This window comes from Macrotis lagotis, chromosome 4 (genome assembly GCF_037893015.1).
Source record: "Macrotis lagotis isolate mMagLag1 chromosome 4, bilby.v1.9.chrom.fasta, whole genome shotgun sequence".
Classification (NCBI taxonomy): domain Eukaryota; kingdom Metazoa; phylum Chordata; class Mammalia; order Peramelemorphia; family Peramelidae; genus Macrotis; species Macrotis lagotis.
In genome coordinates, this window is record NC_133661.1 from 196,524,704 (window position 1) to 196,550,721 (window position 26,018).

The 26,018-nt window shown below is 35.6% G+C and overlaps 2 long non-coding RNA genes across 9 annotated transcripts in view; one reads left to right on the forward strand and one right to left on the reverse strand.

The window, feature by feature from the left end:
* The window catches only part of LOC141522011 (uncharacterized), a 31,487-nt gene extending 7,108 nt beyond the window's left edge, over nt 1–24,379 (forward strand). The window contains exons 3-4 of the long non-coding RNA XR_012478114.1: nt 19,497–19,600; nt 24,293–24,379. This is a non-coding gene — a long non-coding RNA (uncharacterized LOC141522011). The remainder of the gene's footprint in view (nt 1–19,496; nt 19,601–24,292) is intronic.
* Nucleotides 1–26,018, reverse strand: part of LOC141522010 (uncharacterized) — a 354,724-nt gene that overhangs the window by 141,554 nt on the left and 187,152 nt on the right. For all 8 annotated transcript variants that reach the window (XR_012478113.1, XR_012478110.1, XR_012478106.1 and 5 more), the window contains 2 exons: nt 24,263–24,438; nt 23,422–23,506 (listed from right to left, as the gene is read on the reverse strand). This is a non-coding gene — a long non-coding RNA (uncharacterized LOC141522010). The remainder of the gene's footprint in view (nt 1–23,421; nt 23,507–24,262; nt 24,439–26,018) is intronic.

Here is a 26,018-nt window from a genome sequence, read left to right on the forward strand (position 1 = left end):
GCATAAAAATACATATATTTAGAACTGTTTCATTATTGTGCAATTATGTTTTAGTAAAACATTGTGTTCACAAAGTGTTTTGTAGTCTTAAATTATATTCTTATAGAAAGTACAAAACTTGCTAGTTACTAAATATTTCCCCAGGTCAGCCTCTCCTTAATCAGTACAGGGTGCGTTGTCACTCAAATATACATTCTTTCCAAATGTCCTGTCATAAATTATTCTTGGCCTCAAGGAAAACCTATTTTAGGTTTCTAGCTAGCAACATCCCCAGAATACTTTCTCTGAGATCTATTGCCTTGAAAATTTGGAAATGGGCATATCTCATCGTTTCCAGGTCAGTAGGTTGAGGTCATCTCTGTGGTAGGTTGAAATGCAGGCTCTTCAGCTAGGCATTTAAAACCTTCCATAGTATGCCTCCAGTCTACCTTCCCAGACTTATTTCACATCATTCCCTTCATATATTCTATGATCCAATATAACAGTCCTGTTTGCAGTTCCCTGCCCTCCACATTTCATTTTCTTCTCCCTCCCCCCTTTGCCCTCCAATGCCTTGAAACAGATTGTCCCCAAGGCACCCCATCATGTATTCCCTTCTCAACTTTGTCTTCTGAAATCCTTAATTTCCTTATAGGTTCAACTCAAGTACCACCTCATATGGGAAGCCTTTTTTTGATCCTCACAGTTCTTAATGCTCTTTTCCTTCTCAAATTAAATCATATTCATTTATCTATTTAAATAGTTTCCTCTCCACCACTGCCACCAACACCCCACACCTGATAACAAATGATAAAATCCTAGACAAATTGCTTAGCCTCTTAGTGTTCCAGGCAACCTTTAAAGACTAAGGACAACTGCCAATGTATTGGCAAAGGAAATTTCCTTAGTGAAATTTCCCAACATCAATAAAAATCATATCCATAGTAGAATATAATAAGATTCTTGAGGGCAAGGACTGTGTTCATTGTGTTATTGTATTCACAGTACCTAGAACATTATAAACATGAGGGGGGGGGAACCCTGTAGAATTAAACCAAAATGAAAAGGAAAAATCCATATATTTAGAGAAAGGGAGTTTGGTTTAAGTGCTTGAGTCTATAATCTAGGAACAAATTCAGTGCTTTTTACTGATAGGTAATCCAAGCCCTGTACCCTGCCATTTTTTTTAGATGATAGGCACCTTGAGAAAAGGATGCTTTCTATGTAACTTTACTTTTATTTTTTGAATTATAAAGATTTTATTTATTTTATTTTATAATTTTTCCCCTAATCTCACTTCCCTCCCCCCACCCCCCACAGAAGGCAAATTGCCAGCCTTTACATTGTTTCCATTGTATACAATGATCCAAACTGAATCTGATGAGAAAGAAATCATATCCTTAAGGAAGAAATATAAAGTATAAGAGATAACAATATAAGACAATAAGATATCAGGTTTTTTTCCTAAATTCGAGGTAATAGTCCTTGGTCTCTGTTCAAACTCCACAGTTCGTCATCTGGATACAGATGGTATTCTCGATTGCCGAGAGACCCAAATTGTTCCCGATTGTTGCACTGATGGAATGAGCGAGTCCATCAAGGTTGATCATCACCCCCATGTTGCTGTTAGGGTGTACAGTGTTTTTCTGGTTCTGCTCATCTCACTCAGCATCAGTTCATGCAAATTCCTCCAGGCTTCCCTGAATTTCCATCCCTCCTTGTTTCGAATAGAACAGTAGTGTTCCATGACATACATATACCACAGTTTTCTAAGCCATTCCCCAACTAAAGGACATTTACTTGATTTTCAATTCTTTGCCACCACAAACAGGGTTTCTCTGAATATTTTTGTACAAGTGATGTTGTTACCCTTTTTCATCATCTCTTCAGGGTAAAGACGTAGTAGTGGTATTGTTGGATCAAAGGGTATGCACATTTGTGTTCCCCTTTGGGCATGTAACTTTATTTTTGTAACACCTAGTACCATAGGGCATTATATATTAGGTTCTTTAATTAACATACTTAATTGTTATGCCAAGGATTGGAAGTGGTAGTAATCTGTGCTGGTAGAGAGTATACCCATATTTACAAGACTCAAGCATTGTAGTCTCCAGAAGAGACCTCAAAAGTTATTTATCAATACTCCTTATTTTACAGCTGAGGAAAATGAAACCCTGAGAGTTACTGGATTGGCCCAAGCTAATAGGGCTAGTAAGTGGAAGAGTGGAGATTTGAACCCTGGTCAACTAACTCCAAATCCAAAACTCCACCATCATAGAATCATTGGAACATTAGAAATATTAATAAGGGAAGAAAATGTTTTGGTCCTAGCAACACAAATCTTCCCTTTCTTTTCTAGAGCTAGATATTTACTTTCAAAACCTATTCTCCTTCATAGATCATAAAAGTAGAGAGTATCCTTCAATACCCAGAGACCTCCATTAACCTTAGGTCACCATAGGAAAACTTTCAATCCAGAAATTCAAATTATTTTGCAAATGTGACAGTTATCATAGCAACACCATGAGACTTTTATGTTCTAATTTATTATCACAGTGCCTCAGTGAAGTATTTTTGCTTAGGGGTTCATAACCTTTTTTGTGTTTAGAAACCTATTGGCCCCTTTTCAGAATAATGCTTTTAAATTAATCAAATAAAATACATTATGATTAGAGGAAGATCAACAAACACTTACTAAGGACCTACTAGATACCAAGTATTTTGGTAGGATTTGGGGATAAAAAGACAAAAGTGATATGGCCCCTACCTTTAAGGATTTTATATTCTAAAAGAGAGACTTTTTCAAGAAGGAAACCAATTTTCTCAGTTGGTCAAATAAAAAATTTGAAGAGAGTCAAGTAAAGCAAGTAGAAAAGAAATTAAAAGTGAGGAATACTTTGCAAATATCTCATTTGAGCCTCACAACAACCCTGGGAGGTAAGAGCTATTAGATTCCCATTTTACAAATGAGGTAAAGGAGACTTTTAGTGACTTGACCAGAATTACAAAGCTAGTAATTCTCTAAAGCTGGATTTTAATTCAAGTCTGACTGAATCCATGTGAAGCATTTGAAAAATGTTGTTGAAGTCTATATACTTGGAAATCTAACCATTATTTCCATATTTAAGCAATTTATTATTAATTTATTGCTTTTAAAAATAATACATAAAGTTTAAATTTTGATTAGAAAGTCCTCTGAAAACTGTAGACTGCTGTATGTGTCTGTTCAAAAATCACAAAACTGCCCTACCTAAAATGTAGATGAAAGAATCAGCAATATTGCTTCAAGAGTCAGGAAACCAGGAAAAATCTGCCAAATATAAATACATCTGCACACCTAAACTGTCCTTTCTAAGTAATTGCAGTAGGAGAGGCATTCTCAGTGAACGTGGGGTTAGAGTTTTGTTTTCTTTAGTATCATTACTTTATTATCCATAAATACCTTTTCTTTCAATGACCTTAAATGGGAAACAGTTGAAAGACTAAGTGAAAAATAAACTTACATAGGCAATGTTTAAAAAGCTGTTTCTAGTAAATGGTCAAACTTGCTAAGCTCTTAGATCTTCATTTATTTGCGCCATCTGGAAGTGTTGGGCTTTTTGCTGCTATAAAGTAATTCTCCTTTTCCATCAATAATCTTTCATTTCAAGCATGGCCAGTTTGCATTATGAGTATGAGGCCTAAGACCCATCCCTTTGGGTAGCCAGCAGTATCAGCCAAGGTGATGTAGAGCTGCCTCCATAGTCAAAAGAAATGAGATTTCAGGAAGCAGTGTGGTTTCAAACAAAGAGTTACCTCCCAATGCACCTTAAATTTTTGCTTCCTAATCTTCATCATATCCATTTAGTTTTTCAGTGCTGTGAACAGCAGCCTCACTCATTTTAGCCTTTGGACATCAGTAGCTCCCAATCACTCAGATATCTGATCTCAGCTTTGCCTTTCTAATATACTTCTCGATCTTCCATGAGCACTGCCTCATTTATCCTTGGTAAAAATTATCCTCTCTCATCTCAACATGTGAAATATCCCTATTACTGGTGGTCCAATGAATAGAGACCCAGACTTGGAGTAAGGAAAACTTGAATTCAAATTTTAACCCAGAAACAAGACAAATCTTAACCTCTCCAAAACTCAATTTCCTCATTTGTAAAATGAAGACAACAATAAATAATATCAAGTTGATAAGAGTTGTTGTGGAAATCAGATAGAATATATATAAAACATTTTGCAAACTTTGAAATATGTGTTGCTGACAAACAACCCCAGTATCTTTGCCAAGAAAACCCCATGGAAAGCATCGGTGTGCCATATCATGGAGCTGAACACAATTGAACAATAAGCAAACAAAGGTAGATGCTTAATAAATGACAACTTGTTGTTCAGTTGTTTTCAGTTATGTCCAAATCTTTGTGACCCCAAATGGAATTTTCTTGGCAAAGATGTTGAAGCAGTTTGCCATTTTATTTTCCAGTTCATTTTCCCAGATAAAGAAACTGAGGCAAAGTTAAGATCCCAGGATTACCAAGTTAGGACGTGTCTGATTTAAACTCGGTGAGAAGAGTCTTCTTGACTCCAGGTCCTATGCTCTATTCAATATGACACCTAAGCTGAAACATAAATGTTAGTTCCTAATTACTGGCAGAAGTTTGTTCTGCCTTGGAGAACCTATGGCATTTCTAAAGCTTTTTTCTTTCAAAGAAAGGTGGGGATTGATGTTACACTCTTACATTTCCTTATATATAGTAAGCCTTTGTGGATCAAAATAGATACCTTGTCCTTAACTCTAGCCTATTAGGAATAGTATTTTATCTCTGGAGAGATCCCAAAACATTGGTGATGTTTTCAATTCAATTTTAAAAAAACTCTTCTTCATCCTTGATGGGAATAAAATTTGTCACTGAATTTAAAAAAAAATACATCTCCTGTTAGAGCAATAATTCATCTTATAGGAGAATTTTCCTAATTTAAGACTAGGATTCTTAACCTAAGATCCACAAACTTGAATTTTAGAAATATTTTTATAAGTATATTCCTATATAATTAGTTTCCTTTATAATCCTTTGCATTTAATTTTATGCATTTAAAAACATTATTCATTATTGGTCCATAAACTTCATCAGACTGCCAAGGAGCCCCTTAACACAAATTTAAGATACCACAGTCTGACAAAACACAGGAGTCTGTTCAAAGTATGTAGTTAAAGATTTCAGCATTTGAGAGTAGAGGGAACCAAAAAAGACTCAAGGAAGTTCCTGATCACTCTTTCTAACCCCTTGTCATGCTTTTATCTACATGTTCACAGCCACACATAGAAATACACACACACACACACACACACACACACACACACACACACACACACACATCCCTCCACCCCATTCTGTTACAGACTTGGTTAAAAGTGTCATTGAATTACTCCCAAAGGGCAATAAAAATGAGTAAAGTGTTTGATCCAGCAATACCACTTCTTTTGGGTCTGTATCCTGAAGAGATCATGAAAAAGGGTAAAAATATCATTCATACAAAATTATTCATAGCAGCTCTGTTTGTAGTGGCAAAGAACTGGAAATGGAATGAATGTTCATCAATTGGGGAATGGCTGAACAAATTATGTTATATGTATGTATGTTATGGAACACTATTGTTCAATTAGAAACCAGGAGGGATGGGATTTCAGAGAAGCCTGGAAAGACTTGCATGAACTGATGCTGAGTGAGGTAAGCAGAACCAGAAGAACGTTGTACCCCCTAACAGCAACATGGGGTGATGATCAACCATGATGGACTTGCTCATTCCATCAGTGCAATAATCAGGGACAATCTTAGGATATCTGTGACAGAGAATACCATCTGTATCCTGAGAAAGACCAAAATAAATAAAACAAACAAATAAAACAAAACAAATAAAACAAAGACCAAAATAAATAAAAGAAAAGTTGTCTTATGTACTACATAATTTTACTATTTCTAATATTTTATTTTTTCTTCAAGGATACGCTGTTTCTCTCAACACATTCAATTGTGATCAATGTATAGCTTGGAAACAATGTAAAAATTATCAGACTGCCTTTTGTGGGGGGTGGCATGGGGAGAGGGAAGGGAGGGTGGGGAAAAATTGTAAAATTCAAAACCTTATAAGAATGATAGAAACTACTGTTGTATATAATTGGAAAACAAATACAATATAAAAAAAAGAAAAAAGTGTCATTGAAAGATGTCATAACCTTAGTCACTTTGGATATATGAGTTACTCCTTACTTGACTTAGAAAAATATAACAGCTAGGTTGCCCTACTTTATTTAGGGTGCAAGATGCTCCTATACTGTCTTTCCCACTTAACAACTATGTGACTTTGAATGAATTGCCTACTCACTCGACAATTGTTAGTAAATTTTTAGCAGGTATTAGACATTAAAACTAGGATAAAAATGTAAAAGGGAGATAATCCCAGACCTATATTCTTTTGGGGAAGGTGGGAGCAGGGAAGGGGTGTCAGATTCTTCATTTAGAAAATAAAGGAAATGGAATATCTCTCTAAGCTCTCTTTTGAGCTCTAAATCTGTTTCTATGAAAATTTTATTACACTTCTGGATTTCTGAGTGAAAAAGAACTCAGAAATCCAGAGGCATAATAAAATTTTCATTTTATTATTTCATTTATCATCTTCATCACTATTACTTTCTTTGTTTCAAAGTAGACTATTGTGATGGTGATTACTGTATACTGCAGCAAAGGTTGTTAACTTTGGGTATGTGCGTTTGGTTGAGGGAAAAATTATAGTACCATTTCCATATAATTGTTTTCCTTTATAATCCTATGTATTTTATTACAGTGGTCCCAACTATGTGGAATGAAGAACCTTTATAAAGAAGTAAAAGAAAAAATTGGAAACAAGAACTTATTAAGCACCTACTGTATTTCAAATTAGGTGTGAAATATTTCGAAAAAATTGTCTTGGCAACCTCAAGTACTCAACAATAATAGTGCTGCTGTTGTCTCCAAGGAAACTGGGGAGGGTAGATGTTAAGAGTTCAAGTGTATACTCAGGTATTCTGACACCAAGGCTAGTACTCTACTTTCCTGGGATTAGAGCACTTTTGAACCTATCTTTTCTCAAATATTACACAAGGAAAAGAATCATGTTCAATATGGACTAAAAAAAAAAGTAAAGCTGTTGGATTCATTATATTACTGATTTCATATTGTACAAAAGTGATATACTTTCAAAAAAACTACCTACTCTAAAAAGCATAGATATGCTCCTTTCTTTATTCAACCCTCAATACAACAGGATTTATGCAGTATTGACTAGATTTTAGCCATGGTGCTCACTGCTGTGTGTTATACTTTATAAATGTCCACTCTACCCTCAAACCCCTAATTATATGCTTAAAGAATTTATGCAGAATAAGCAAAATGATGGATATTGTACAAAATATGCTAGAGCAAGAGGTGTGGGCTATAAAGTAATATTACTTTTGTATGTGTAGATTCCATTTAATTACTTTTTAATAAAAGTATTTAACCTTTTGTGACATGAACCCTGTTGGCAGTGTAATATAGCCCATAAATCCTTTCACCTAACCATGTATTAAAATTCATAAAATAAAATTGTCAACAAGAATTTATCACCTACTATGTGCTAGACACTATACTAAAATACATATGATTACAAAGGAAGTCAGTATATTGACATGGTTTAAGGAATATCTGTTGATATTATCTCTCCCTGAATTACCTGACTTTGAGTAAGGTGACTTTATATACTTGTTCAAGAAGTGTAACCCACAAACAGTTTTCTATATTCCATATTCTTTTATAGCATGCATTGGCTTTGGCTACATATATTTTAGTAGCCTCTGAAGTGTCTTCAGGTCACACTACTCCAAAGAGATTGAAATAAAAAAAAATCAAGACAAGGCCTCCAGAGCTTTGACTGAGTCCTCTCTAGAGGATTTGCAGAAGGATATGAACAATCATTATATTGAATCTCAGAGGCCTGAGGTCATTTGAAAGTTGAGGAAACTGAGGCCACAACAGCTTAATTTACTTACCCAAGGTCACATAGATCATAACCATCAGAGAGAAAATTTCAAGCTAAATCCCCTGAGGATAGAAGGCATATTCTCTATACTGTATGAACGACCTTCTCATGGATGATGATAGCACTGGGTTGTGATTTGAATCAAATTGATGAGATCATTTTCCCACTGCAGTTTTCCATCAAGGATGGTAGTTTAGGGTGCTCCAACAGGCATTACCATGCAAATGTTCTTGCAGATTGATCTCTGTGTTTTTGTGTTGTGATGGTTTCTGATGGAGTTAGATAGATTCTACTTATGTAATGATATCAGAAGGCAGCTAGATTAGAGCACAGGGCCTGAAGTCAGGAAGACTCATTTTCCTAACTTCAAATTTGGCCTCAGATACTTACTTAGCTATGTGACCCTGGGCAAGTCACTTAACCTTGTTTTCCTCAGTTTCCTCATCTGTAAAATGAATGAAAAAGGAAATTGCAAACTACTTCAGAATCTTTGCCAAGAAAATCCCAAATGGGTTTATGAAGAGTTGGACACAACTGAAATGACTAAAAAATAATAATAATAAAAAGATACCAGAGAGGTGGTAGTTAGAAAAAGAGATCAGAATAACTTACATTTTCAACTCCTTGTAAGTCTCTGTCCTGACCTGGAAACTGAGTCTGGGTAACTGCCACTTTCACCACCCAAAGGACAGGAGAGAACAAAGTCTCTGGGGAAAAATGCCACTGCTCTTATACCTGTGCTCCACCAAGAGATTTTCTCTAAGCTCCCTCTAAGCAGGGCTGCTTGCTGGACTTAGATCTTGCTTGATTAAAATTTCTACAAGTATATTTCAAAACCTTTATCTTATAATATATTCTAAGTGAGAGGTTAGCTACTATCTTTATATAGAGCCTAATTAATTCAAATCAAGCTATCAAGACTGGCATGCAAGTCCACATTTTTTTATACCAGATAACAAGACTAAATTGTCCTCTTATACCTAGTGACATATCCCATTTACATGTTCCTACTTGCTAAGATCTCAAAGCACCAGGAAAGCTTAGTTTATTCTTGGGCTAGCCCTGGAAAGGAAGTAGATGATGTGATGTTAGCTCATAGGATGAAAGCAATTTTTCCTAAGGTCACAAAGAGAGCCAGGGGCAGACCTAGAAGGAAAGTTAATATTTTCTGAGTTTCAAGGCTAGATTTGTCCTCAGGGGCATGCAGAGCCCAAGGCTATCCCTTGAGGACAAATTACATGGTAGGCCCCATCCTTTCACCCCATCCCCAATATTTTTATAAAGAAGATTTCTAGTTAAGATGATGATCAATGGTATTCCAGAAAGGGAAAACAAATGATTTTTAAGTACTAGTTAAAGGGATTGGAGAAGTAGAAAAAGAAATATCAGCAACACTGTCTTGGCAAAGATGGACGGAAGCAGAATTATATGTATACACATGTGTGTATAAACACATATATGTACATATGTCTGTGTGCACACACAATATATATATTTTAGTGTTTATATGTTTAACATTGGCACTCTATAAATTTATTCATAAAATACTTTAACTTTAATTTTCATTATTAACATTTTATCTATCATTTCCCAAAGTTTAGGCGATCGACAATACAATAAATCAAGTCCTGATTTTTAATGTTTATCAATTTCTGAGATGTAAAGAAAGATTCATGCTAAAAAAAATTTAACAATTGACTTTGTTTTGCCAGTATCTTTTCTAAAGTATCTTTTCTAAACACTGTCTGGTAGATCTAACTCTCAGAATCCTCTTGTTCCCATAATAGCCCCAAAGTACCCAAAGGGGGGGACAAATAGGATCATTAGATTATAAATATAGAGTTTAACCAGTCCCATATTGAAAGACTCTTTTAAGATCAGCAAAATGGATTAGTCAATAGAACACTGGATCTGGTGTTAGGGAGACCTGAATTCAAAGTTTACCTCAGACACTTATTAACTGTGTAACCTGGCAATTCACTTAACTTGTTTGTTTCCATTTTATCAACTATATAATGAGGAGAATAATAGCACCTATCACCCAGAGTTGTTGTGAGGATAAGATAATATAACATTTATAAAAGGTTTAGTATAATGTCTGGGACATAATAGCCATCATATGAATTCTGGCTTGGATGATAATGGGATGGTGATGCTGATGATGATAGTGATAGTGATGGTGATGATGATGGCAATGGCGATGGCGATGGTGATGGTATGAGGATGGTGAGGATGGTGAGCCTGATGAGGATAGTGAGGGTCAGGATGGCGTTGGATAATTCTACTTCATACTTTGATTACATGTGATCTCCCAGAACCTGAGATCTGGTACCTTGCTATTTTTAGAGCTCTTGCTATATTCAATTAGTTTTCAAAAGAAATGACCAAGAAATGACCCCTTAATAAGAATGGAAAGAGAGCTAGCTAATGATAATAACTCACATTTGCAAAGTATTTTAAGAATTATAATCAATCCTCAAGCATTTTAAGCACTTTTATATGCCAAGCACTGGAGATACAAAGACCAATATGAAAGTCCCTGCCCTCTGGAGGTTTACCTTCAGAACCATGGTGAAGTGTGTAAAGTAAGTGTTCATATCTCTGTTTTGCAGAAGAGAAAAATGAGATTTAGAGAAGATATGTGCCTTAGGATCAAGGAACTGTCAATTTAGAATTAGACAGAAACTTGGAAACCACCTAGCCCAACTTACTTATTTTACAAATGAGGAAACCAAAAATCCAGAATGACTCCATGATTTCACCAAGATCACACATCTAGTACAGTCTCAGGGTGAAGATGTGATCCCTGGACTTCTGATTCCAAACACAGCCTCTATCCTCTATATCAATGGTGTCAAATAGAAAGAAGGACACTTGTACATAAAGGTGCCTGCCAACCACCTATTGACTCAGACAATCACATATTAACACACATTCTGTCTCTCCCTGTCTCTGCCTCTGTCTCTGTCTGTTTTTCTCTATCTCTCTTTCTGTCTCTGTCTTTCCCCCTGTCTTTCTGTTCCTGTATGTCTGCCTCTGTGTGTGTTTCTATCTCTGATCTAATTCTTGGGTCTGTGTGTCTGTCTCTTCTCTGTCTCTGTCTTTTTCTGTTTTTGCTTGTGTATGCCTCCCTGGCTCTTTTCTCTATGTCTCTGTCTCTGTCTTTCTCTCTCTCTCTCTCTTTCTCTCTGGCTCTCTGTCTTTGACTCTGTCTATGTCTCTGTCTCCTCTTTCTCTGTTGCATATATACATAAAAGTGTGCGTGTATATATGTATATGTATGTATATATAATACATCTGTTTTAAATTCTATTTTCTCTGGATGTCCTCCTTTCCTATATAATGTTCCCCCCCATCCTCTCTCACTGATGACCACCCTGGCTTCCTTTAAATCTCAACCAAAATCCCACCTTCTATAGGCAGTCTTCCCTAGTACCTCTTAATTCCAATCCCTTCCTGCTGCAAATTTTTCTTTATTTACCAAGTAAATAGCTTGATATTTGCTTGCCTATTAGGTCCCTGATTAGATTGGAATATCTATGAGGACAGGGATTGACTTTAGCCTCTTTTTGTATCCACAGTCCCTCACACAGTCCTTTCTTATTTACTCTTTATTCTAAAGGATGGCTTAGTGAGTGGAGAAATGAAGAATGTATTAAATGTTTATCAAATTATTTGGTCAGATTGAATTATTTCTTTTGCTAAAGGTTTCCCAGTAAATTTTGATCTGGTAAAACTCAAAACACTAGTCTACAGAGTTTGACATCCTCTGCATCACAACATACTGCAAAGTTTCAGAAAAAGAGGAAAAGCCAGGATTTAAACCCAGGTCTCCTGACTCTAAGTTCAGGGAACTTTCCACTAAACATTCTCTGAATTCCACCCAATTTTGCTATCTCCTAGATCAAGGGTAGCCTCATGTCCTAGTCTACCACCACTTTAACATGTGACCTTGAGTTAGTCGCTACTTCAGGGGATCTCCATTTCCTTATAATGTAAAATAAGAGGGCTGTGTAGTTCAGAAATGAAATATGAAGAATTAAGAGAAACATGAAAAGAAATAAATTGATAAAGACTGATGTAAGCTGAACCAGAGGAACAACATACATAATCACTCCCAGCAGTATAAATGGAAATAATAGCATCAATATTATAATAAACTGAATACTATATGACTCTAATGAACTATGTTGACCCAAGAAGAAAACAGACCTATCTACAGATTTTTGGAGAAGTAGGAGATTGTAGGTATGGAATATTACATGTATTTTAAAATAAAGGCAATATTCTGATTAGTTTTACTAAGCTGCTTTTTTGTCCCTCTTTCTTATTTAATCTTTAAATGATGGCTTAGTGAGCAGGGAAATAAAAAAGAATAAATTCAAAAAAACAGGTGATATAAAAATTATATAAATATTTTTAAACCAGATGGTAGACTTTGATATTATTTAAGACTTCCAGTTCTAAAGTTCTCTGCTCCTATTAATAACTTTCTATATTGGGAGTAGAGGAGCTATATTAGATTGTACCAAAAAAATCTAATTAATTAAAAAATTTGCTTACTATGACTGGAACAATTCTTTCCCACTCTTCCCTCATAGCATTGTTTGGTCTTCCAATAACATGTGATCATAGTTTCAGTTAAAGAGCATGTTATGTAGGAGTCTTCAAGATTAGACCCATGTTCAAATTCACTAGGTCTCAGATAAAGAACATTAACAGCTATGTCTAAATAGAAAAATCAAATGCCAAATTCTGCCCTATTTTAAAGCTTTTGAGTACTTCTTGTTGTGATTCACTTAGGCAATCAAATTCAATTTAATTCTATTAACATTTATTAAGAATCCTCTATGTGCTAGCACTGGGGTGGGGGCCAGGTAGGGGAGGGATACAAAAATGAATAAGAACAGTCCCTACATTCAAATACTGATAATAATGATCATTCAAATAATGATAATAATAGTTAACATTTATATAGATTGAAGTGCTCACAATTCTTGATAGTTAACAAAAGAAGTAAGGAATGGAAGCAAAATGCTTGAAATAAAAAATTATACAGGAATTGAGATCTAGCTTAGATTAGCTTTACCAAGTGCTATTTTTTTCCCCTAAGTAAGCATTACAAAAGAAAAAAGAAAATCATTGTTTAATAGCTCCTCCATTTGTAGCTATGTCATATTGTTCATTTTGGTCATGTCTGACTCTCCATGACCCTGTTGGGGTTTTTTGGAAGAAATAATGGGGTGATTTTGCCCTTTTCTTCTCTAATTCATCTTCAGTAGAAAAAACTGAGGCAAACTGGGTTAAATGACTTACCCAGGGTCACACAGTAAGAATAGGAAGTCGACTTTGAACTTGGGTCTTCCTGACTCCTAGTCTAATGATCTATCCACTGCACCACCTAGAATTAGAGTAAAACTCTGTAAGAATAGCATCTTTTAAGCTAAGCCTTAGTTAAGTCCTTCCCTCTCCCCACCCCCAACCCCAATATATCTCTCCTTTTATTTTCTGCCATCCAGTGGAGGAATTAGGACTGGAAGCGAGGATTGATACTCCACAGGTTACAAGTACATCAGGGTGGTAGTTAAAGGGGCTGTTATAACATCACAGGGTCATGGTTCTAAAAGCAGAAATCAAAAGAAAGGAAAAGTACCTATAACTAAGGAATCATAGATTTAGAGCTAGAAGAGATCTTAGAGTGTATCCCAAATTATATTGTTGAAGAAAGTGAAACTTACAGAAATTTAATGACTTGTTCAAGGTCACACAGCTCATTCCACCACAGTATGTTATTGCTTAAAGGGAGGAAGGAATGACAGGGGCTATTATCAAATAAGAGGTAAAGAAAGTCATAGGAATGGGGTTGGGGTAGGGAATAAGAAGATTATATTCCTTCTGGCATATAACCTCATTAAGAACATGGAGGTGAAAGACAATATCCCTCCTCCTCCCTTAACCCTTGGCATTACCCTAGCTTGAGATATTCTGAGATATTTTAAGATATTCTGCTTAAATTCCTTCCTATGATTTTCTTAACCCTCATCCTAGGTTTTCTGAATTAATTTCAAAATCCATTAAATAATCCTCAATTCCAGAGTCACTTTAGCTATGGAAAACAAACTGAAGAACATCTCTTTTTTTGATGGAAGCACCACAGAGAATGGAGAACTCTGAGGACATATTAGATGAAAGATCTTACTAATCCTATTCATTGTATACTGTTAAATATGAATGAAAGGGACTTAGGGCAAATTTCTGTAGCATTAACTTTATCATCATTTCCATTTTCTTCATAACTATAGAAAAGGGAATGATAAACTGTGGGTTTCTTCATTGATTTTTGACACATTTCTCTGGTTTCAGATTTGTTTATCTGATTTTGGTCACTGACCAGTTTAAGAGACATGGGACAAATGTTTATTGGGAGAACTTGTGGGCCTTCTTTCAGATATTGTTGTCAGAGCTGGCTTTGTGAATCTAGTTTCACCTGCCCAAACATTAGACCAAACAAGGGAACAATCCTAGAAACAAAAGAACCTTCTGGGCCTCAGTATTCAAGAGGGAAGGGGCAGTGACAGAAACCTATTGTTGCACACTTGATCAAACATCAAAATGTTATTGTAAGCCTTCATTTTGACCTTCCATTTAAATACCTGTGGGGAGAAGAGAAAGGACAAATCTCACACCCCCTGAGATAAATCAACTTTTCTTGGGTCTGTGTATATACATTCACAAAGCACTGCAGAGTGGAACTATAAATAAATATATAAATATAGATATAGATATATATCCACATATATAAAAAAATGCCAGTACTTTTTCTTCTATCAGGTATTCTGGGAAAAATGTAAATTCGTGTCTGTCATAAAATTCGGAGTGGGGGGATGGATGAATTAAAGTCATTAATGGGAAGGCATTATTCACAAAACATAAGTCTTTTTTTCCCCCAAAGTCGGAACTCAATCAATATAATACAATAAATCAAACATGAGTCTGTAGCCAGGAAGCGACTGGCTCCTAGTTCATTTGAAAGGAAAGGGGACAGAGCAGCAAAACAGGTTTCTGCTTAGCACATTTTCCCCATTTTTCATTGAAAATGGATAAAATGTCTAACTTCAAGCTCTTACCAGAATGTATTTGGTACAATTTCCTTAGAAATTTCTGTTTCGTGTGTACCTCTGTATTTATTCTGATTGTGAATTAATTACTGCTGGTTCTTTGGGTTTTATTGTTAACCATCTCAAGAAAGGAAATGAATTCTTTCCCGTTTTCTTTTTTCCCTTTTTTCTTTTTTGTCTTTTTACTAAAGGAGTTAAGGTTCTGTCTCCTTGTTAACATGGCATCTAGCTTTAAAATCAATAGGACATACTGAAACTTTTTTTTTCTTTTCTGTAAAACCGGGTTAACACAGAAACAATTTTTTGTCATACAGGATTGTACCTCTGAGATCTTTAATAACATTTGCTCAGAACCTTTTGTTTTCCTGTTAACCGTTTTCATTTCAGTGGGTGCTGATAATTTTCTATTATCTCCTCCTTCTTTATGTTTTTCCATGTATTTCCCTTTCAGAGAGCCTAGCTGAATTAACTGAAGAATAAAACTATGCAATATAGTCTTATTATAAGCAGAACAAAATGAAGATGATCTGATGAGATAAATCACTGGAGGTTAATAGCTTTTTTAAAATCAATCTTCCTTCAAAGGAAAAGGCTAAATGGCTTTAGTGGATGAAACGCTAGCCTCTCACCTCTAAGACCATAGTTCAAGTCTCAACTGCAGAGCCTTAAATGCAATGTTTACTGGGCAGAGATCAGTCTCTAGTGGACAGAAATCTGCACTGCATGAGCTCCCCTAGCTACCCCCTCGGCAAGCTTGTTCCCGTGGTGGTAGGGATGCGTTAAGCGGCTACAGACCGTCCTGTCTCCTTTGGAAACTGTCCAGATTGGAGTTAACATCACTGTCAGGAAATGGTGAGAGTGTTTTCAGATCAGCCGCCTCAAATAACATCAGTGGTGGGGATTCACTGGAGGCTGCTGCTTCCCTTCTCTGACCTCTCAGCTGTCACCCAAATAACTTGACCTTCCCCTCTTGGAAAATCAAACGACATCTTTTCCTATCAATTAATAGCCCAGAACAAACAGAATTGATCTGATCCATTACATGTCTCGTCCTACCAAGGCTTGATTCTTTTTTTTTTCCACCTGGGGTGCTACCTAATAATGAAGATGGTAAACCTCAAATCAAGCCGATTAGAGGAAATAGGGGAATGTCCCTCTGAAAGGTAAATAGAAGGATATTCATTTCTGCAGATGTCTCGTGAGGTCCCCAGTCCCATGTAAATCAGCTAGGAATTGGAGCCGTCCTTTGCTTCTACTCATCCCAGCATCCATGGGCAATTGAAGGGCAGCCCTATGCTCTCTCCTCAGGAACGACTTTTCAAGTTCCTGCCTCTCTGCAGCAGAGTATCCTTGCATCTTGAGCAGCCAAAAGAGAGAGAAGCAAACTGTTTACCGAACTCACGCACGTGGCACAAATAGCTGTCATTTAAGGAGGCTGCAGTCAGCTCGATTTTATGAGCAAAGATGTGCTCATTGAATAATCCTACTGTAGTGTCCAACTCGAACCAGCACTTTATTTCACTGTTTTATGGTGAGGATATGTTTCCTCTGTGCTTTTTTATGTGCTGGGCAATAACCCTCTTGAATGTGGAAGCCAGGCTTCATGTGGGAGTGCAGGGGCTGGGGATTCCGATTTGCATTCAGTGAAATACATAGGAAAAAGTTGAAGTATAGGATCCTATGAAAATATTGATGGATCAGTGACATTTCCATATTCCTCCCAAATGATTTATTAATAATTTTTGTTTATGGCTAATTCAAACCACCTGAGAGTCTCTTTGCTACGACTAAAGTGGGCTTTTTTAGTTCCCTCCATCCCCACCCCCCCATAAATAGTTCTATAATTTCAGAGGAAATATGTTAAAGGTGATGAGTTAACATGTCTTCTGATACTTGTTCTTCCCATTCCTTCTTTTCCAAATGGGTAGAGGGAATAACTAAACTGCATTATTCCATGTCTTTGTACCATCCATTCAAAAACGAAATTAGGCTGTGTGTCTGTGTGTCTATGTGTGTGTGTGTGTGTCTGTGTGCTGTGTGTCTGTGTGTGTGTCTTTGTGTACACACAGCAGAATCCACACACATTCTATATAGTCTATTACTAAAATTATACAATTGCCTTTTTAAAAATTTCATACAAAAAATCTTTTCTTAATAATCTATGAATATCACTGCCTGAATCAAGTATTATTATTCCTTTTTAAAATTAAACTATCCACAAAACATGCATTTACTTTCAGCTATACAAAATGCTAATAATGCTTTTAGAATGGTCTTTAAAAAGTCTAATTATATCATTTAAAAACTGAGAGACCAAAGGCCAAGCTAAATTCTCCTAACATAAATCAGACTTTTTTTATTTCAATGACTTTAAAAACCTCAAATGCAGTAATTTTAATAGCAATGAAAGAATGAATAAGTCATAACTCCGCCTGATCACATAACTGTCTATAACTGTTATTAAATGCTCCAAAATAAGTGAACTCATTATGTTTCTGCACTGCTTTTAGCTAATCTAAGATTCTGCTCACTTAATCATGCAGAAAAGGCTTCAGCACAGTTTTAGACCCTCAGCAAGGTCACTTCAATGCCTTTTTCCTGTTCTATGCTGATCATTTAAGAACAGCACTTTGACCTGAAACTGATGCTGTCTCATATAAGCTTGAATGTTTAACCCCCACAGAGCTGTATTTCAGATGTACATTTGCACAGCCCATTGTCATATTTGCTGCAAACTGAGCCAGGCTCTCTTTTCAACAAAGAAGGAAATGCCAATCAGAATTTGTAAATGCTATGTACTCGATGAAACTACATTTTGCAGGATACCTGCAGGGAGAGAATTAATGATTTTTTAAAACATACCACCCCTCTATGAACTCTTTAATGAGCTCTAATTAGCTTTAAAGGTATGGTGATTAAATTCCTTTTTTAAACTATATGTTTCTGTCAGACAATATATAAATCCAAAGGGTGGAATTTACTTAATAAGGTAATTGGCATGAGCCTAACTCTAGCCCATCACTGGCCACAGGTTTTCATATAGTAAATCCATAAGGATGGCACAGATCTGGGAAGTCCATGAGAAAAATTTTTTTTAAAGCATGTTATAGACTGTGGACAGGTTCTGGGCTAGAAGATAGGTGCAATTTAGAGTTCTTAGCCAGGGAAACAAAAGCCGATTCAAGTGGAAATAATACTCACAGAATATGTATTAAGCAAAGATAACTAAAAATGGGGGTTTTTAAGAAGCCGGGGAGTTCTGGGAGGATTTCAGATTTCTAAGTAGAAAGGAAATATGCATGTGAAGAGGAGCCAAGTGGAAGAGAGCCGACAGGGCAGATGACAAAAAGAAAATAGACTGGGGCAGGAAGCAAAATGGGGGGGGGGGGGGGAATTAATCATTTTCACCAAAAAGAAATATGCACAGGTAAAAATAAAAATGAAAAGAAAGCAAGCTGGGAAAGGACAAAGGGAAATTATTTAAAGAATGACTTCAAAGGATGATTCACCACTAGAAAAGAGACCATCATTGGTTGCTACTGACTTTCCCTAGAGATCCCTAAAAGGAGGACAAAAGTCATTTCTTTTGCTGACATTAGAGGTGGACCTTCATGAGGTGAAATAAATGAGATAATCTCTCAGGAGATTCATTCTAACTCTATAATTCTAGAATTCCTTCAAGAAGGAAATGTTTCATTAGAATGTAAGTTTCTTGAGGACAGAGACTTTTTTCCCCACTTTTTATTTCTCTAGTTCTCAACACAGTGGCTGATACTTAAGTGATTAATATTTTCTTACTGATTATTTCAATTTAATAAGCTCGACTGAGTTAAACACTAACAGGAAGAGAGATCCAAGATTGCTACAAACAAACAAACAAAGAGAAGTTTCAGAATCATGTCACTGACTAGAAATTGGAAATTCATTTTTAATCCTAACCCTGCCATGAAGATTTTGACAAGCTGCCAAATCAAACAAAAGCTAGTTCAGTAACTTTTTCTCCATCTTCCTGCTAATATAGGTAGACCTATGCAACAAAACTGTTAAGAAATAACATTATCAAAAGGTTAGCCACCAGGTGATGGTCATAACATCGTCTGAATATCATCTACTATGGTGACAAGGGGATGGTATACACATCAGTGAAAGGAGTACCCACCCTGATAAAACCATGGTTTTGAATATTATTGATATACAAACAACAAGTGATTCTGTATTAAAAGTTCTTAGCATTGCCATTCCAGGGTTAGGTTTCCTGGTACCAAACCCATCTCTCTTTCCTGTTATTCCGAAAGGCTGGCTATGTGACTGCCCATGCTCTTAATCTAACCTCCACTTTCCATTTCATTTTGGCAGATAATCTGGATTATTCACCATGACTGCTCCTAAAATGTAAGAGGGAGAAGCATGGGTTTTGCATCACACATTTGGTTGACGTTTTCTCTAAAGGAGGTGGCAAGGTGAGATATAGTAATATATCAAGCATGAATTGTTCCCTGTGGGAACTATAATAGAGATAAGTATTACAAGAGGCAGTAGAAAGTATCCTTTTTCTAGACTAGAGTTTCTTAACCTGGAATTGTGATTTGTCCCCTTCAAAAAATATTCTGATAACTATATAGCAATAGACTTGGGTCCTTTTGTATTCTGCCTATTTTATTTTATGCATTTAAAAAAGGTCATTTTATCAAAGAATCCCTGTATTTCACCAGTGCCAATGCACCATCTTTCTAAATCTAGTTAGTCTTTAGAGTCTAGTGCATATTTGGGTTCTTTTTTGATGTTGGGGAATAACCTGACTTCCTTAGTGAGATTTTCTTTGAAAGATCTACCTAATAAAGATCTTACCTTTACTCTGAATTATATTCTTTTTTCAGTTTTACTTGTATTCTTATATCACACTTTCAAATTTTGTTTTGAGCTATTCCACATGTATTTATCTCATTTCCTCCAAGTAGATTTCAGGTTCCTTTAGATTAAAGATAGTATCTTTTACTTAATTTTTATTTCCACAATTTCTAGCATATAGTTAGATTCAATATGCTTTGTAATAAAAATTATTAAATTATATGTTTATATAAATACATGCATAGATATTATTCATTAAATATATATAAGCAATGCATGCTTGTACATTGCATAAACATATATTAATGCATAATACCCATGTATATACTTACATATATATCTATTATATATATATATCTATGTTGTATGTGTATATACATTTCTAATAATATTCACAAATTTGCATATATATATATATATATATATATATATATGGATAGGAATAGATACTGGGATTTCATAGGTATAGGAAATTCTTTGAATGATAAATCCCCTATCAATCCAGAGCGTCACCTTCTCTTCAAATTAAAGAGCCTTTAGGAGTTCAGGGTCACACGGTATATGTCAGAGGTAGGACTTGAACACAGATCTTCCTGGTTCTGAGGCTAGCTACTATCTAGTCATTCTGCCTTTTATATATGTGTATATAATTGTTTCTGTAATTATATACTCATACATATATATATATATATGCATATACACATTCAGTTGAAAGTTCATGGGAATTTAGATTTAGAGCAGGAAGAAAACTTAGAAGCTACAAAGTCTAAGTCCCTCATTTTACAGATGAGGAAACTGAGGCATAGAGGGGTTAAATGACTTGCTCAAGGTCACACAACCCATAAATGACTTAGGTAGAATTTACAACTAGGTCTTCTTCCTATCTACTATATTGAGTTTCCTCTTAAGTTCCATGGGAAAGGTAGGTGTATAATAATAGAATACTGTCATGAGAATATACAAAGTTTACACTTAAAATCTTTGTAGAATCAGGATTGGCTCCATCTAAACTAGTTTTATTCAATGTTGCTCCTCATTTAAGGATCCACTTCCACTCTCTTGGAATTCATTGTCCATATGTTATTAACTTTGGTGGTACAGGGTTCTTTATTGTAGAATTTCTCTCTGATCTCCTTTCAGTGTCCAAACATTTCTTGAATAATTTTCCAAACTTTTCTTCCCAATCAAAACTTAACTGTCCTGTGTTTCACCCCTTCAAGTCTTTTTCAGTCTGATAAACTGGTAAATTGGTCCATCTGTTTTTGTTGTTCAGTTGTTACAATTTTATCCAGCAGAGGCTAGAGTAATCTTCCATTTCCTTCTCTAGCTATTTTACAGATAAATAAACTGAGACAAACAGTTAGACTTTCCAAGGGTTACACAGATAGAAAGTTTCTGAAGTTGGATTTGAACTCATGAAGATGAGTGTTCCTGCATCTAGGACTAGTACTCTATCATTTAGCTGCCCCCAAACTGGTCCATTGCTAATATGCTAAAAGATATTGAATGGTTTATGTGTTATCTGTACCAGACTAAATATTTATATTTCATCAAGAGCTTCCATTTCAGTAACAACATAGAATACATAATGAAATGAATTTTAGACTTTGTGACACACTCCTTATGGAGCTAGAGCAGTGGGTAGGTTTGGGGTAAAAGACAAGAAGCTTTGTGAAATTGCTTTCAAAACTAAATAGTGCTACAAAAACTTAAATGTAAAATATCAGGAAATTTTAAAGTTAGAAAGGATCCCAGAAGGCATATAGTCTACATCATTCCTGAAAAAAAAGAACCTCTCTAAAACATACCAAATAAGTGGTCATTCAATTTTTATTTAAAGGCCTTCAATCTTCCTAAATCAACAGTTAAAATGATAATTTCACAAGGTGAGGGAAAGGGAGTGAAAAAAAGAGATTCAGGAGCATAACAGAAAATTATCCTAAGGAGTCAAAAAGTTGCATTAGTAACAGTATTTCTTTAATTAATCCCAATATCACAGAATTTTAAGAGTTAGAAGGGACCTTAACAGTTATGCCTAAAAAAATCCCTCTACAGCCTATCATAAATAGTTATTCACTCATGATAAAAAAATTCTGTCAACTTCAAGTTAGAGAATTAACTCTGAATGTAAATTGAAGTATAATTTTCATACTTTACTTATCCTTTTTTGAAGCATGGTTAATAAATATATTTTGCATGAGTTCACATGAAAGACTGATATATTATTTGTCTACTCAGTGCGTAGGAGAGGGATTGGAAGGAGGGAGATAATTTGGAATTCAAAAAAATTAAGAATGTTAGAAAAATAGGAAAATGTAGGTAACACAGTGGATAGAGCACTGACCCCAGAATCAGGAGAACCTGAATTCAAAACCAACTTCAGACACTTGATACTTAGTGAGCTTGGGCAAGTCACTTAACTGCCTTGTCAAAAAAAAGTTAGGAAAAAAATAATAATAAATTGGGGGAGGGAGGAGTAGTTATCCATCAACCAATTCTTGTTTTGAAATCAAGAATCAAAAAAGTATTCTCTTCATGAAACTAAATTTTTGAAGTTTCATCAGTGGGGGGAATGTTATTAAAATTATAACCACCTTAAAAAACATTAGAAACTGGTCCTCTGGTCAGTATTAATAATAAGCTGAAATATATCGATATGATATATTGATATTCCTATTGATAGAATGCTATCAATAGGAAATTACAAAAATTATTTTAAATCTTTATACAATCAGGATTGACCCCACGCAAATTCATTATAGCCAATGTCTCTTCACACTTTAAAAATCTTCACTTGCTCCTCACTTAAAGGACCCTTCTTCCTTCTTGGAATCCATTGCCTTTTGGGGGGCCCAGGGCTCATCTTTGAGCAGTTTTTCCCTGATCTGTATCAATAGTGGGTCTTTCTAACTAAGTACCCCTGTGGAAAATTATGTCAAATTTGGTTGCCTGGAGAAGTTCATCATTGTACACCAATTTCATGATGGCGTGTATGCCCAGGTTCTGGATAGTGGACAATGTTCTCGAGATTTCCCAGTCACCAATGGAGTGAAACAAGGATTTGTTCTTACTCCCATGCTTTTTAGCATGATATTTTCAGCCATGCTATCAAAAACCTTCACTGAGAATGAACTCGACTACCACACTGATGGCAAATTCTTCAACTTAAGCAGGCTATAAGCCAAGACAAAAGTGGAAGGGAGTGTTGGTGCACGATATTCTGTTTGCAGATGATTGTGCACTCAATGTAGCATCTAAAGCTGAAATGCAACAAAGTATGTATTGATTTTCTGCGGCTTGTACTAAGTTTGTTCTAACAATTAACCCCAAGAAAACACAGGTGCTCCATAAACCAGCACCACACCATCCATATGTGGAACCATTGATTACAGCAAATAGAGGTTTTTTGAGTATTATGGTCAAGTTCACTTACCTTGGCAGTGTCCTTTCCAAGGAGTACACAATGATAATGAGGTTGACACATACATTGCCAAAGCTAGCTCAGTATTTGGGAGGTTCTGAAAGAAAGTTGGAGAGAGAAGAGATATTAGATTAACTATCAAACTGAAGGTCTACAGCCTGTTGCACTGACCTCATTGTTTTATGCCTGTGAAACCTGGGCAGTCTACCAGTGCTATGTAAGGAAACTGAGTAGCTTCCATTTAAATTGTCTTAAGAAGATTCTAAAGATCACCTGGCAGAAGAAGATACTAGATGCTGAGGTCCTTTCTCAAGCTAAACTACCTGGCATTCCAACATTACTACAAACATGCAACTATGATGGGCTGAGCAAGCTGTTAGAATTCCAGAAGTATACTTTAGAACTTTAGAATTGATTGAACAGCATGAGAGATAATGGCACAAGACCACCCGGCTTGGCATGCCCTCATCAGTGAGAGTGTTGCCCTCTATGAGGAATGCAAAATGGAAGCAACTCAAAGGAAATGTGATATATGTAAGTTTAGAGTCCCCCCCCCCCCCAGGTGCCATAGACTATCTGTGCCTGAACTGTGGTAAAGCATTCTGAGCTCACAATGATCTGATTAATCACAGTTGGACACACTGTAATTTGTCTCAAACATAGTGATTCATTTTGGTCTTCTTCAATAACAAAGGACAAGAATCAACTCTCTTATTGATAAACTGATGATCAAAAGACAGGGAACAACTTTTTACTTCCTTGACCCATCCATCTAACTCTGTGTAGATGAAAATAAGTTACATGTACCAATCACTATTTCTATTAAATTATTGAGAAGACTAATCTGTCTAACCTTTTTGTTGTTGTTCCCCAACCACCTCAGAGAACAGCCCTCTTTCCATGACTTGGTTCTTCATTCAACACTGCTTCACTGAAGTCAAATGTCCATTCCACTCTCTATTTGTTTTAATTAAATGGTACATGTGTTTGAATAAAATGTGTCAATGATTTATGTTGAAGAAAAAAAACCTAAAAAAAAAGAAATTGACCAAAATTGAGACCATCTGCCCTTGTTACATCCACATCTACCTCCCCTTCCTCACCCTACACACCCTACACACACACACACACACACACACACACACACACACACACACACACGCTAGCAAGAGAGATTTTTCTTTCACCATGACACCATATATGGTACCCAAATGGTATGACCGTGTGTACTGTGTGTTCAAACACAGAAGCTCCCAAAGACTAAAGACACAAATTATGGAAATTTTCATTGTAAATGATATGCTTTAAAAACATGTTGGGTTTAAAAACAGTTGATCCTGGTGGAAAATATTAAGATTCTGCCTTGGGCAAGCCACTTAACCCCATTTGCCATGCAAAAATCTAAAACAAAAAACAAAAAAAAAATACATAAGATTCTGTTAGAAAGTGCTAAATGATGTAATTATATAAATATCATCTATCTAGTAGTCATCATAAAAAAAATTTACAATGTTCATTTATTTTTTTTTGTTTTTGCAAGGCAATGAGGTTAAGTGGCTTGCCCAAGGCCACACAGCTAGGTAATTATTAAGTGTCTGAGGCTGGATTTGAACCCAGGTACTCCTGACTCCAGGGCTGGTGCTCTATCCACTATGCCACCTAGCTGCCCCAATATTTCATTTATTTTAGAAAATATAATGTATGCTCCTAAGCAACATAATAATTTTCATTAAAAACTGCTGAAATTTGCTACTTTTTTGCAAGGAAAATGAGATTAAGTGGCTTTGCTACTTTTTAAAAATACACAAATTAATTACAAATTTTTCCAGTTTTTTCCCCCACTCATGGATGGTAAAAACCAACATATTTCTCTGGTAACTTTCATTTCCTTAAAGTGTATTGTTGGGTTGTTTAAGTTTGCCTAACTATATTACCATTACTGGTATATTTAAGTATTTTACTCAATAATTAAATATTTTACCTTTAGAAATAAGCAAAAAAAGGGCAGCTAGGTGGCGCAGTGGATAGAGCACCAGCCCTGGAGTCAGGAGTACCTGGGTTCAAATCCAACCTCAGACACTTAATAATTAACTAGCTGTGTAGCCTTGAGTAAACCACTTAACCCCATTTGCTTTACAAAAAAAAAAACTAAAAAAAAACCACTCTAAACCTAGAAATAATAAAAAAAAAAGCATTTTGAAATTCAATGCATTTCGCTGAATAAATGTATTTAAATCTCTTGGCTCTTTTCTTGAATTTGTAACTAATAGGAAATATCAGTAGGTCAAACAGGGATATTTTTATAAAATGCTTTTATGAACAGGTTTCCTTGGATTGTTGTTTGTCAGTAAAAATGCATGAATCACCATGGTCAGGCAAATCAGAGGGGATATAAGGAATAAATAGGCCACAGTCTAGACTCTCATAGAGTTTACATCTAGTAGGGAATTATGAAGCATTATACAAAAAAAACTATAATAAAAAGGATATGTAATAAATATATGAGAGGACTTTAAATCATGGGTAATATTTGATCAGCAGAGATGATGTAATGAAAGAGACTTCCAAGTGCAAGAAACAGTATAAAAACAAGGATTGAGAGGGAGCAT